Genomic DNA, 13,528 nt, shown 5'->3' with positions numbered 1-13,528 from the left:
ATGTAAATCCTATGAAAATAGTCATTGTACTGTGTTGTTTCGGGAACAATAACAAGAAAAAAAGCCTGTACATTTTCAGTACAGACACAACCATCCATTTTTTTTTTCCTGAATATTTTTGATCCATTGTTGGTTGAAGCTATGATGTGGATCCTGTGGATGAGGAGGACTGACTGTATAGCTATGTCACATTTTTGACCGCCAAGGCACAGAGACACAGAATAGAATAGAGAAAAATGGAGACAAGAATAAAGATGAGGCCAGCGTAGTGGCTCACGCCTGTAATCCCAGCACTTTGGGAGGTGGAGGCCGGAAGGATTGCTTGAACCCAGGAATTCAAGACCAGCTTGGGAAACATAGTGAGACCCCATCTCTATTTAAAAAAAAATTTTTTTTCTTTTTGAGAAGGAGTCTCGCTCTGTCACCCAGGCTGGAGTGCAGTGGTGTGATCTCAGCTCACTGCAACCTCCACCTCCCAGGTTCAAGCGATTCTCCTGTCTCAGCCTCCTGAGTAGCTGGGACTATAGGTGCCCGCCACTACTCCCGGCTAATTTTTGTGATTTTAGTAGAGGTGGTGTTTCACCATGTTGGTCAGACTGATCTCCAACTCCTGATCTCAAATGATCCACCCACCTTGGCCTCCCAAAGTGTTGGGATTACAGGCGTAAGCCACCATGCCCGGCCAAATTTTTTTTTTTTTTTTTTAAGAATAAAGATGAATAGGAAGGGAGGTGCCATTCACTTTAGCAGGAACATCCTTCTATTTCCCTTGTGATACAAATGTTCCCACTTCTATGACTCTGTCAGGAGAGGGATACTGAAGATGTTAAAGTCATTAAAACAAGACATTAAGAAAAATCAGGACAGTTTAATCCTATCCTGTTAGAGATGATCAAACAACTCCAAAAAGGTGATGACTTAGCATATTTCTAGGTCCAAGTAGTGGCCAACCGGGGCCAGCATCCTCCCAGTCACCCGGGCTGCCAACCAAGGTGACTGAATACTTACTCGAGATTGCCAGTGTTTGTGATAGCATCACTGGATAAATTCAAGGTAGGATCCTCATTGCCGTGGGCTGTAAAATGGACTCTGCCCCCCTGCCAAAACTTGGCACACTTAGATGGAAACGGAAAAATGGTATTCTAAAACATTCTGTTGCATTATTACTTGTACCCCTAGGCAGGTGTGATTCACGTGGGACAGAGTGGCAAGGAAAGGCTCTATTGAAGGGGCGAGGCTTGATCTCCCCTGGGTGGAAGTGTGGGTGGCCGTGGGACCTGCATTTCTATGGTGGTGGGAGCTCTGGGCCACTCCTCAATCCCATGTCTGACACACACACACACACACACACACACACACACACCCCTACCTGATAGTAGGAGGAGCAGCATTTTGGACAAAGAGGAAGCTGAAGGCTGCGTGAAGCCTTGAGACATCAACTCAGGTATGTGTGGAGGTGGTGGAAGGTATTATTACCTGGAACAATCTTCACCCTTTAGGCCCAAATCAACCTCCACCTCCACCAGGACGTTTTTGCACAATGTGTTTCTTTAACAGACTCGCCAGAGCGCATGCAGATTTGGTTCTCAATTAGAAATGTATTTTGTATTTCTAGTTCCTAAAGGAAATGTGAGTTTTGTACTTAGCAGAAGCTATAGCACCATCTTGTGGAAATAAGTGCATCAGATCACAAGCTTGCTCTGAAAATTTTAGTCATCTTAAAAAAAAGTAAATCTTGATATGCCTTCGTAGCTCTAAATCACTCTTAGAATGCACAATTTATTAGTAGCAAAAGACTTCTCATATATTCTAATTATATGAGGGTGGAGTTAGCATTCTCCACCAGCTGCAGCTTTCTTTCTGTTTGGCTTTTGAGGTAGGGTCTTACTCTGTCACTCAGGCTGGAGTGCAGTGGTGTGATCATAGCTCACTACAGTCTCAAAGTCCCAGGCTCAAGCAATTCTCCTGCATCAGCCTCCCAAGTAGCATAGTGTGCCACTATACCCAGCTAATTTTTTTGTAGAGATGGCGTCTCTCTATGTTGCCCAGGCTGGCAGTGGCAACTTTCTTCTTTTTAGAATAATTACCATACTTAGGATCCAATATTCTTCCCATCTCAGACTCATTTCTTTTAGAATATGTGTCCTCAGGTTTGGATTTTAACCATGTCCCAAGGGATCTTGCCTTCTAAGTAAAGGACACTCACTGGGTACCAGTGTTCTTTTCTGTCTCCTCTGGCGAATCAGACACCTCTCTTCTTGATAGAGTTCATTGATACAGGGCTTGGGAAAAGGAGGTCCCTTCATTATTGAGAATCTAAAGCATTGGATTGGGAGCTTACAGAAGAACTGGAACAGAGGCTAAGGCAGGAGGATCACTTGAGCCCAGGTGTTCGAGGTTGTAATGAACTATAATCGCATCACTACAGTCCAGCCTGGGTGACAGAGTAAGACCCCATCTCAAAAAAAAAAAAAAAAAAAAAAAAAAAAAAGTTCCCGGAAAAGGTTTTATTTAGAATCATGAAATCATTGAATCATTTAATAAATAATTAGTCTTTTTAATGTAAGTAGTATACCCTTCAGTGGAGGGGAAAAAATGCCCAATGTTCTCAACCTTTCTTATCCCTAGTTTGATCTGCATCAAACGTGGAATTGATGTGAAGGTTTGGGGCTTCACTAGGCACCCCTCCGAACAGTCGCAGGCTTGATTAGAATTTAGGGCTGGTGTGAATTTTGCAAATATTAAAGATCTGTGTTTATCTTCAAAACATATTTTGAAAAAGTTGCACATTGACATCCTTCAAAAGCTAAAAGCACAGAAGTAAATGTCTCCCTCCACACGTTTCCCAGCTATCCGATTATCTTCTCTCAAGGCCCCAGTATTATAAGTTATTTGTGAAATGCTTCCAAAAATATTTTGCACTTACCAGAAATATATTACATCAATGATAGTCCATAGAATATTTCAAAACTTGCATTTTTCACTTAAAAATATAGGTTGAAGATTGTTCTATATGAGCACATACAGAGCTTCCTTATTTATTTTTCAGCTGTACAAGATTTTAATGAGTGGGTGTAGTCTCCTATTGACATTTTTCCCAGTAGTTTGGTAGTACAAACAATGCTGCAGTGAATAACCTTTACATCTGTTGCGTAGCACACATGCTAGTCTACCTGTGGAATGTATTCCTGGAAGTAGAATTGCTGTGTCAAATGGTGCATTTGTAATTGTGGGAGACTTTGGCAAACTGTTCTTCATGGAGGTCATTTATACCAAATTACAGCAATGTATGACACTCCATGCCCTCACTAACTGTGCGTTTTTAAAACTTTTTTTTTTTTTTTTTTCTGAGACGGAGTCTCACTTTGTTGCCCAGGCTGGAGTGCAATGGCGTGATTACAGCTCACTGCAGCCTCGACTTCCCAGGCTCAAGTAATCCTCCCATCTCAGCCTCCCACAGGAATTCACCACTATGCATGGCTGAGTTTTTACTTTTTGTAGACGGTTTCCTCATGTTGCCCAAGGTAGTCTTGAACTCCTGGGCTCAGGTGATCCTCCCACCTCAGCCTCCCAAGGTGCTGAGATTACAGGCATGAGCCACCACACCCAGCCTTTAAAACTTTTTAACTTTCCTAATGTAATTGGTGAAATGTTATATTTCAGTGGTTACTGTTGTCATTTTTGCAATGTTCCTTTTATGAATTTGGTTATAGGAACCCACATTTTTCATGAGGCCTGGTCACCTAGTCAGTTCTCTTTCTCCAGAGCTATTTTGGCAAATACATTGATTTTTTTTAAATTAAGTTTTATGAATAGATATAAATGACTCAGATTTCAATCAGCTTTCAAAATTTTTTTTTTTAATATTCTCCCTTTCCTACTTGTCCCCAGTAGTGGATTTACCATGAAGCTAGCAAAGCGTAAGCTTAGAACCCCTTCCAAGAGTCCCTTCCAAAGCTCTGAACTAATATTGTACTCATACCTTCACATTCTTTTTCTTAAAGAAGCTGCCCCAAATTGTATAAGCTTCAGACCTAGATATGCCCCTGCTTGTCACCGTCTTCCCTGTTTTCAACCTCTCTCTTCTTAGTTTCTTCTGTATTCCTCTTAATGCATACGTAAGCACCTCCAGATAGAGTTTATCTACCCCCTTCCTTTTTTCTTGCTTTTCTGAATGGGTCTTGGAGATTTTTCGATGTAAGATCTAGAGACCATCCATACCGTGTACTGTTTGTTGATAATTTTATGGTATTCCATTGTATGAAGATACTGGTCTTTACTTATGTCAGTCCTGTATTGGTGGAACTTAGTGGACATTTATTTATTTATTTATGTATTTATTTTTGCATTAAGAAAAGCTCCTGGCAGGTTTCAGAGACCTAAATGACAACTAAAAATCTGGTATGATTACAGGTTTCAGAAGTGATAAGGCTTAAAATAGATGAAATTGTTGGGGGGAGCCCTAGCCTCCCTTCCTCCACACCCTCTTCAGGTATCTAGGACTCGAAGTCTTATCAAAACAGGACCCTTATTACCTGCTAGTCATAACCTATCTATATGAACATATACATCGGCATGGGAAGTTTATCTGTGATTGTGAAACAAGATTGTCTTGCTAAAGACATTCTGAATATCTGAAGGCAGGAGGGAGAGATAATTGTAAGACTTTGAGTGCCTCCAAAATCCTGCTAGACAGTTGTTGGCTTCAAAAAAGGGCACATAGCTTCTGAGGTCATATTATTCTATCAGTGGCATTGCTACAGCCTGCTAACTGATTTCACTGCCCACACGCTAACATTTTGTTCTGCCATATCTGATGGCGATGGGTTGAGCCACCCAGGCATGGAGCGCTGGATGTCTTCTGCATGCCAGAAGAGCTCATTACTTAGTGTTTTAACCCTTCATTCACCTAATTTTATTTATTTATTTATTTTTGAGACTGGGTCTCCTCTGCCACCCAGGCTGGAGTGCAGTGGTGCAATCTCGGCTCACTGCAACCTCTGCCTCCCGGGTTCAAGCGATTCTTCTGCCTCAGCCTCCCGAGTAGCTGGTATTACAGGCATGCACCATGATGCCCGCTAATTTTTGTATTTTTAGTAGAGATGGGGTTTCACCATGTTGGCAAGGCTGGTCTCAAAGTCCTGCCCTCAAGTGATCCACCCGCCTCAGCCTCCCAAAGTGCTGGGATTGCAGGCATGAGCCACAGCACCTGGCCTTTCATCCACCTTAGTCATCACTTCCTTTCTTCTCTTCCAGTTCAATGCAAGCACCATGGGAACCACATTTTGGATAGCTGGAAATTCAGCCTTTTTGTTCTCTCTACCCCGTTAAAGCATGGAATGGCTGATCTATCACAACCTACTTTTTGAGACGAAAGGATCATACACCTGTCTGATTTGGTTACCTCAAATCTAATCCTGTTGCCCAGTATTACCTTTTGTTCATATGTCCTTGTTTGGCTCTTCCCTAGAACTCTCTTCCCTGGGACTAAATTGTAGTGGGTTTTAGTTTAAGATACCACATTAAAATTTTTAAAACATTTTAAGTATTTGTGAGTGCATAGTAGGTGTATATTATTTACCTCTTTTATAAGAGATCAGGTAAATAATACATAGAGGAAGTAAGGAAGGAGAAAACAAAGATGAGAGAAGAGAATAGATGGATCTCAATGCTTTATGATTAAGAATAACTTTTAGTACTTCTTTTCAGTTTACAAAGTGCTGTGTATATTACCTTTTGTGAAGCTCACATTTCCTTGAAATAGATGGGGTGGTGTCTTATCACCATTTTATAGACAGGGAAGCAAAATAAGGATAAGGCTGATCATGGCACACCTGAATCCAGGTTTATAGGATTTCCCGACATCTTGAGACTTGATGGTTCATGGTTGACTTTGTCTGGGTCCCTCAGAAGGTAATCAGGGCAGTAACAGTTTCAGAATTTTTGTACTGAAATGGGGGCTAGGGATTTGTCTTGAAGCTCTATTTGGATTGTATTTCAGATAAAATTGAAAAAAGAAATCTATTGTCTGATAAAATTTAAAAAAATTCAGACAAAATTGAATTCAGATAAAATTGAAATATTCAGATAAAAATGAAAAAAAATTCTATGGAGGTGCTGATGTTGGAGATCTGTGGAGAAGGCTCAAGTCTCTTGGTCCCTCCACTTCTTTTGAGTTTTACTATTGTCCTGAAGAGGCAGAGAGCTAGAAACTCAGAACCTCTGATTCCCTATGGCACAGGCTGCTAGATGTTTATCAGAATTGTTCCTCCTGTGTCTGGGTACATGGACCACATTTCTCAGAATCACTTGCATTTTTTATGGCCATGGTGACCAAGTTTTAGCCAATGGGAAGTGAGCAGAAATGAAGAGTCCACTTTTGGGCCAGGTCACTGAAACTTTAATGCTTTTTCTTCCAACACACATGACGATCATGGGAACCATGTGGAAATGATGGTAGATCCATGAGGTGTAAGGACCCTGGGTTGCGGAATCACCAATTAATGGCATGATGTCTGCTGGTCAGGAAAACCTCCTCTGAACAAGAATGAGCATTGGTTTAGTGTAAAATTTTCAAATAATGCAATATTCTTTCCCATGGTTCAGTCTACATTTTGAGAGTTCTCTTCTTTAACTCTTTAATGTGTATTATTTTAAACATTTTCCCATGCTTTAGTATATTTCTCTCTATGTATACATTCTCGTACATACACGTATCTATAGGTTTTTAAGTGAATGAGAAAGCACAGTATCGATATACTGTTTCCTCACTTCACATTTTATGAAAATTTTGCTTATGGTAATATTAGTTTATATGTTAACTGTACATTAATATCTAATTGGATGTTAATATACTAATAAAACTTATATTAAGAGTTGCATAATATTTCATTGTATATATTTGCAATGTTTTATTTAATAACCTCACTATTGATATTAGGTTATTTATCAATATTACAAATATTGCTTCTGCTTAAAATATATTTACATGTATATATTTATGCATATGGGTATATTTCTGTAGGATATGTTCTTAGAATTGGAGTTGCTGCATCAAAAGGCATGCACATTTTATGTTTTGAGGCCAGACACAGTGGCTCATGCCTGTAATCCCAGCACTTTGGGAGACTGAGGAGGGAGGATCGCTTTAGCCCAGGAATTCAATACCAGCCTGAGCAATATAGTGAGACCCCATCTCTACTAAACAACCACAACAAAATTAGCCAGGCATGATGGCTTGCAGCTGTAGTTCCAGCTACTCGGGAGGCTGAGGTCGGAGGATACTTTGAGCTCACTGTATTCCAGCCTGGGCAACAGAGTGAAACCCTGTCTCTGAAAAATCAAAACAAACAATTCAGTTTTTGAAGAGACATGACCACATTTCCCCCAAATCTATTAAGACTGTGGGGAAATATCCCCTTGCCTGCATGCTTAGTGATGCTAGAAAATATCCATCTTTTAATTTTTGTCCATCTAATGGGCGAAAAATGGTATCTTGTGCTTTAAAATTTATTACTTACTAGAGGAGCTATACATCTTTCATTATATTTATTATTGTCTGTCACTTGTTCTACTGTAAATAGTTTATTTGTCTCTACTTGCATCTATGTATTTTTTCCAATAAAAAACTAGTTTGTATATTACTATTTTGCTTATTATATACATTGGGGACTACATTAACTATATTTTTATCGTTTTCTTAAAGCTGATTTTCTTTTCTTTGTGTGTGGTAAAGATGGTGGACTTCTTAAACATTTTATTTTTTTTTGGCCGGGTGCAGTGGCTCATGCCTATAATCCCAGCACTTTGAGAGGCTGAGGCGGGTAGATCACCTGAGGTCAGGCATTCAAGACCAGCCTGGCCAACATGGTGAAACCCTGACTCTATTAAAAATGCAAAAAATTAGCCGGGCGTAGCGGTGGCCACCCGTAATTCCAGCTGCTTAGTAGCCTGAGGCAGGAGAATTGCTTGAATTGGGAGGTGGATGTTGCAGTGAGCCGAGATTGTGCCATTGCACTCCAGCCTGGGCGACAAGAGCAAAACTCCATCTCAAAAATAAGTAAATAAATAAAATTAAGTAAAATAAAAGTTTTATTTTTTTAATTGACAAAATGGTATAGATTTACCATGTATAAAATGATGTTTCGAAATGTATGTACATTGTGAAATGGCTAAATTGGGCAAATTACCATATGAATTATCTAACATACTTGTCATTTTTGTGGTGAGAACACTTAAAATCTACTCTCTCAACATTTTTCACAATACAATATATGTTATTACTATCCTCACCAAGTTGTAGGATAGGTCTCAAGGCTGATTTTCTTGATCCTTACTTAACTGTTCACAGATATACATTCTCTAAGTCCAGGATAGAGGGAGGCCTTATGGCCCAGTGGTTATGGAGTCAGGCTGACCTGGATTAGGGTCCAGGTTATGTCAGATACTTGCCGTGTGACCGTAGAAAAGTTTCTTACCATCTCTGTACCTCTATCTCTTCTTTTGTAAAAATAATCATAATAAAAGTACTAACTCACAGAATTGTTATGAAGTTGAGACAGGATAATGATGCATGTACCTTAGCACAATGCCTGGCATTTATAAGCTCTCAACAAATACTAGCTCTTAAAAGTATATCTACGGCCGGGCGCGGTGGCTCAAGCCTGTAATCCCAGCACTTTGGGAGGCCGAGGCGGGCGGATCACAAGGTCAGGAGATCGAGACCATCCTGGCTAACACGGTGAAACCCCGTCTCTACTAAAAAATACAAAAAACTAGCCGGGCGAGGTGGCGGGCGCCTGTAGTCCCAGCTACTCGGGAGGCTGAGGCAGGATAATGGCGTGAACCCGGGAGGCGGAGGCTGCAGTGAGCTGAGATCCGGCCACTGCACTCCAGCCTGGGTGACAGAGCAAGACTCCGTCTCAAAAAAAAAAAAAAAAAAAAAAAAAAGTATATCTACAATGTGGGTAATATGGGTACAACACTAGACATTTATGTTTTAGTCTAGTTCCTAGAACCATTCCCAATAAAAGTTATTCCTAGTAATATTCTTTCCTTAAGGTGGGCATTTCATTAACTTTTAGCCAGTCTTACGAAATTTCTATTTCCCAGTGCACTAAAATCATCAACTAATTAATTAATTCCGTATATACTTTTTTTTTTTTTTCCTTTTTTGAGACAGAGTCTCCCTCTGTCGCCCAGGCTGGAGTGCAGTGGCGCGATCTCGGCTCACTGCAACCTCTTCCTTCCAGGATCAAGCGATTCTCATGCCCCAGCCTCCCAAGTAGCTGGAATTACAAGCACACGCCACCATGCCTGGCTGATTTTTGTATTTTTAGTAGAGAAAAGGTTCATCATATTCACCATGCTGGTCTCAAACTCCTGGCCTCAAGTGATCCTCCCGCCTCGGCCTCCCAAAATGCTGGGATTACAGGCACAAGCCATTGTGCCTGGCCAGAATGTATTTTTGGGGTTCTATTATATTTAAGGTCTGAGAGATTCAGTTAGCCTCAGAAGTGCATTTCATTTTCTGTGTATGGAATTTGTTTTATAGTCCTTTGACAAAAATGAAAATCCAAATTAATATGAAATGTGAAGAAACTAATAAAGACAGGGAATTAGAAAGCAAAAGGGGACCTTAAAGTTTGTCTAGTTCAGTTCTTTATTTTATACGTGTGGAAATTGAAGCCCAGAGGAGTTAAGGTCACACAGTAAGTGGGGGAATTGCCGTGAGAGCCCAGACATTCTCATGCCTAGCCAGTATTCTGTTGACCAAATCATACTGTGTTCAAGGGTTCACTTCTTCTTTTGGCACAACATGATTTCAAAAATTAAAAACATAGAAACACAGGTTTGAAAAACACAGATAAAAATGAGCCAACGCTATTTAAAATTTATGAAGAAAGCAAGGGATGTAAGACACTTCTCTGCTGGTTGTGAAAACATCAGAACTGTGAAGTCCAGTGAGACAGGATTCCAAATGTCTTTCCTTTTTGTCTATTCTCACGAACCTGTGTTTAACAATGATACTCTACACTCACAGCAGACAGCAAACACCAGTCCTACAGGTTGGCAGTTGGCAATCCCTGGTCCACATGCCAAAGATGCTGCAGGTGCCAATTTCAGGAGGCAAGGAAACTGACTACAACACACAAATTCCCATCCCTATCATTCCCAGTAGTTATTGCCTACAGTTGTCTCCACCCTCTTGCCAGAGTTTTCAAGAGCAGCACTCTAACATGACTTCCTGTGTAGCACCAGTACCATCCTGGCCTTCTGGAATCACAGGTTCAGTCATTTGGCACACTTGTGATAAGACAATGGCCATGGACTCCTATGATAAAACATAAATAGAATTCCCATCATTTTTAATAGTAAGTGCTAAATTTCAACCCTAAATTGTTTCTTCTCTGTGATCCTAGAGCAATAGGACGTTCTCGATTATTAATACCTACTGCATAAGAATATGCTAAAAGGATGAATTGGACAAATCAAATGCACAAGAGATTCAACTTTAAAAAAATAGGCCGGGCGCAGTGGCTCACGCCTGTAATCCCAGCACTTTGGGAGGCCGAGGTGGGTGGATCACCTGAGGTCAGGAGTTTGAGACCAGCCTGACCAACATGGTGAAATGCCCTCTCCACTAAAAATACAAAATTAGCTGGTGTGGTGGCACGTGCCTGTAGTCCCAACTACTCGGGAGGCTGAGGCAGGAGAATCACTTAAACCTGGGAGACAGAAATTGCAGTGAGCCGAGATCGTGCCACTGCACTCCAGACTGGGCGACAGAGCAAGACTCCATCTCAAATAAATAAATAAATAAAAAGAATAAAGGGTAACTCATCCCTAGGCCTATATGATGTGAGTAGAAATTTGAACACAATGACCACTCATTTGTTCATTTAGTCAGTTTATTGAGTGTCTACTATGAACAGGCCTGTTGCCAACCATTCAGCAGATGAGTATCAGGAGGTCCTCTACAAGAGAGTGGTTCAGAGTTTATTTGCAGCCAGACTGCCTGGTCTTGAGTCATGTTTCTACCACTGAATGATTTGGCAACCTTGCATACATTAATTAATTTCACTAAACTTTATTTTCCCCATGTAATGTTAGGATAGTATTAGTACCTACTCCACAGATTTGATGTAAGAATTATACTAAAGCATTTTATGCGGTGCTGACCACATAGTAAGTGCTCAGTAATCATCAGGTACAATTAAATTTCTACTGTACTATAACCTAAAATTAGAGGGATTTAAAGAAGGTTAGAAATCAGAAGATGGCTCAACACTGAAAATTTGGAAATGGGGTCAACGGACATAGTCAACAGATAGCTAAAATGTCCTCTATGTATTCCTTATGCTTTTTGTGAGTACTCACTCTGTGCTAGGAATGTACAGATGTAAAGAGATGAACCAATGCTTGTCCTTCCCTTTGTGAAGAGATGAATGAAACATAATCAAGACATATACTGTAAATCCCAGGTTGAGGATTACAAAAAGTTGGAAACCAAAACCAAAATCTGAATTCCTTGACTTTGGGAGAAGTCTCCTGTTTTTTCCAAGTGAATGGGCTGGGACCAGATTCAAAGAGAGAGAGGCTCCCCGGGAGTCTTTGCCAGCTGACTCACAGAGGTTCCCTGAGTCTGGGCCGCAGCTCCTGCTCCTGGTCTGGCTGTGCCCTCCAAGACCAAGTGGCCTTCTGTGCCTCTAGGGGAGACATGGGGAAGCCAGGCGTAGGTGACCTACCAGCACCAATGCTCTTCCTGTTTAAAGAGAAATTTTGGTTCCAGATCAGAAAGTTTAGCAACCCTGACAGGATTAAAATAACTTCTGACAGCATGGTAATAATAACAGTTTATCTTATGTTCACATAGCACTTTTAAGACTTCAAAAAAAAAATGTGTCCATTTGCATCTTGCTTTTGGTTTTCAGTGGCACTCTGGGGTGTCCTAAACAGCTTCCATATGCATAATTTTCAGATGAAGGACTGAAGCTCAGGCAGTTTAAGGGAGTTCTCTGCAAAAAAACACAGCTAGCAAATGATACACCTGGAACTAGAACCAGGGCCTCTGGTACGCACCTTGTGTATTTAAGGGGTAGGCAGTATCGTGGGCTTCCTGGATGCCTGGGCCAATCCTAAGAGAGGACTGCACACACAGAATTTAGGGTCCACACAGGCAACTGCCTGAGCATGGTTTCTGCACATCGTGATTTCCTGCCGTTCCTCTGTTACCAGGGGAGCATTCATCCCTTGAAACCTATCCCTGGTATTAGAGCTCTTCATCTTCGTCCTGCCACTTGAATGTATCCCTTCCCAGTATTGGTTCCATCACAATACGCAACATCTGCCATGAAGCTAAACAACTGTTTAAAAACTGTTCGGCAGCAGTGGAATTACAAATGGTATATCCAGTTTGGGTAATTTTTAAAAAATTAATTATATTATTATTATTATTATTATTATTATTGGAGACAAGGTCTCTGTCACCCAGGTTGGAATGCAGTGGTGCGATTGTGACTCACTGAAGCCTCAAAATCCTGGGCTCAAGTGATCCTCTTACCTCAGCCTCCCAAATAGCTGGGGCTACAGGCACATGTTGCCATGCCTGGCTAGATAATTTACAAAAACACTTTCTAATGTTCTTCAGTTGATGAGCCGTCAACTTAAAACTGCAATGTCAACCTCATTTATCCATTGTTTTTGGTTTCACCATCCTGACCGTCAACAGGCTCCTCCTCCATCTCTGACCCTTGGAGTCACAGTCCCTTCTTGCTACCTCATCTCGTTTCATGCACCAGTATAAAAAAAGCTGGTGTGTTTGTTTGTTTCTTTGTTTTTTCCAGCTTTAAGTACTTTTCTGTCTGGAGCCTAATGCCTATCTTTGGCTAGAGATTGAAAATTGCTTTTCATCTCTCCTCCTCTTCATCTTTGGAAATTTCATGATCTCTTTGATTTGTGCAGTGGTACTTACTAACTTCCTCTAAGTGAAGAGCATTTGCTTATTCAGAGAGAATCATAGACAGTCCCCCGGAGGAGGTGAGAAATGTAGAAACAAATGACCATCGCAATCTCAGGGCAGGTTGGAAAGTGGATTTTGTTGTGTAATTGCTTATATAATGGTTATGATTATGGGTTCAGCAGTCATATTGCCTAAGTTTGATTCTGGACTAGGTACTTATTAGCTGGGAGCATTGGTTAGATTATATAATCTCTCTGTAGCTCTGTTTTCTCACCTAAAAACAGTAGTAATAGTCTCTACCTCAGGGTTTTTATGAGGACGTAAAGAGCTCTTACTTGTAAGGTTCTTGGAATAGTGCTTCACCAAGCACTCAGTGTGTGTGTGTGTGTGTGTGTGTGTGTGTGTGTATGTGTGTGTGCGTGTGCATTTGCGTGAGCATGTGAGTGTTGTATGTGAACTAGAGATGTCTTTGTTCTGGATCTCACCACCCAGAACCAAGTACAGTTCTAAACTAACTCTCTAATCTCATTGAGAACAGCCTCCACTCCCAACCACTCTGTGTTCTGT

The 13,528-nt window shown here is 40.9% G+C and overlaps 1 pseudogene; it reads left to right on the top strand.

Moving 5' to 3' along the window:
- The window catches only part of LOC107129339 (olfactory receptor 2A14-like), a 150,483-nt pseudogene that overhangs the window by 21,077 nt on the left and 115,878 nt on the right, over positions 1-13,528 (top strand).

The sequence above is a fragment of the Macaca fascicularis genome, chromosome 3 (assembly GCF_037993035.2).
Source record: "Macaca fascicularis isolate 582-1 chromosome 3, T2T-MFA8v1.1".
Lineage (NCBI taxonomy): Eukaryota > Metazoa > Chordata > Mammalia > Primates > Cercopithecidae > Macaca > Macaca fascicularis.
This window is presented reverse-complemented; position numbering and strand designations above follow the sequence as displayed.